Raw genomic sequence first — 1,847 nt, 5'->3', positions numbered from 1 at the left:
ATATATACACATACATACATATATGTATATGAGAGTGCATGTATACATCTTCAGCAAACTATTAAATCTATGAAGCTATCCATGGTTATAAAATGATCACATGAATGATTTGTGTGCCCTGTACTGTGTTGATGCTGTTTGTGGTGATGAGGTTTTGTTTGTAGTTTTTGTTGCCTGAACATATTTTTTTGATGGCTAATACTTTATTCGATCGTTCATTGTCTCTGATTTTAGTCTCTCCTTTCTTTTCCTTTCAATGCTTTTCATAATGTACGCTCATTTGCATATATCTATATATGCATATAAGTATGTATGTATTTATATATGTATGTATGCATGTATGCACATATATATTGATTTACATATGTATATATATATATATTTATATATATACATATGCATGGATGTGACGTAATATATACTCCTGCATATGTTCTTGTCCATCATCCATATACGAACATTCGTCTACGTTTCTATATCTCTTTCTCTTCATTCTTCATAATGTACACTCTTGTATGTATATTGTCCATAGTATACACTCGTGTATGCAAAAGATGTCTTGTATTATTGTCCATGTTATACACTCGAGTATGTACGACTTTTCCAGGGTTCTTAAGATATACGCGCGCATGCATGTACGTAGTGATGTCAGGATGCATGAATGTATAAATGTATGCTTGCACGCATGTAGGTTTGTATGTGTGTATGTAAGCGTGTATGAATTTATGTACATATGAATATATACATACATACATACATACATATATATATATATATATATATATATATATATATATATATATATATATATATATATATACATATATATATATATTATATATATTATATATATATATTGTATATATATATATATATGTATATATATGTTTATATGTACATGTATATATGTGTGTGTATATATGTATGTATGTATGACTTATATGCGTATGTGTTTGTCTTTGTGTAAGATGTTTATATACAGATATTTTAAATGTATTCTTGTTGTTCTTTATGTCATTATCTTTCGATAGGAGTTTTTGGTTTGTATTTTATGTTGTTGTTGTTGTTGTTGTTGTTGTTGCTTTTGTCAGTCTTGCTGTGTTTCCTTGAAGTCGGGAATCGGTTAAAAGCTGTAGTTACAATGTCAGATCCTCTTGTCTTAACACAACTGAAGAGAAATGGAAGACCACAGCTTGAGAAACTGAAGAGTGGCATTCTTGTTCACCATTTAGATTTGGATAACTTCTGGTTGTCATTGTTCTTTTTCATTTTTTAATGTTGTTGGTGTTGTTATTGTTGAAAGTTCTGGAAGTTTCTGTGAAAAACAAACGTAGAAATGCGTTATATACATGTGATTATATATTTGTGCGTGTATATATATAGTTTTAGGGAAAAGAACCAAGGTTCATGAACTCATCGATGAAAATATAATAATAATAATAATAATAATAATAATAATAATAATAATAATAATAATAATAATAATGATGATGATGATGATGAAGATGAGGATGATGATGATGATGATGATGATGATAAGTTTATGAACTGAACGGTCACCGTTCATTGGCTAAAGAAAATAGCGTACTAGTGGGGCATATGAGCCCTCGACGGAGAAAAAGTGATTATTTGTCAGCATGGGAATCGAACCCACACCTTTTATATTCGTGATAAATGTGCTGAGGTGTAGGTTCGATTCTCATGCGAACTAATACCAACTTTTTTCCGTCGAGGGTTTATATGATCCAATATTAGACTTTTTTTTTTAGTAAATACACGGCGAAGTTATCGCTTATAAGCTTTAAGCTTATAATTATTATTATTGTTATTTAAAGAATTTTCATTTG

General features: G+C 29.3%; 1 protein-coding gene across 1 annotated transcript in view; it reads right to left on the bottom strand.

Moving 5' to 3' along the window:
* Positions 1-132: 132 nt before the first annotated feature.
* The window catches only part of LOC106879500 (uncharacterized), a 44,510-nt gene continuing 42,795 nt past the window's right edge, over positions 133-1,847 (bottom strand). The window contains exon 8 of the mRNA XM_014929105.2: positions 133-1,315. The gene's annotated coding sequence lies outside the window, so the exon portion shown is untranslated. The remainder of the gene's footprint in view (positions 1,316-1,847) is intronic.

This window comes from Octopus bimaculoides, chromosome 9, assembly GCF_001194135.2.
Source record: "Octopus bimaculoides isolate UCB-OBI-ISO-001 chromosome 9, ASM119413v2, whole genome shotgun sequence".
NCBI lineage: Eukaryota > Metazoa > Mollusca > Cephalopoda > Octopoda > Octopodidae > Octopus > Octopus bimaculoides.
Note: the sequence above shows the minus strand (reverse complement) of the source record. Positions and strands in the feature narration are given on the sequence as shown.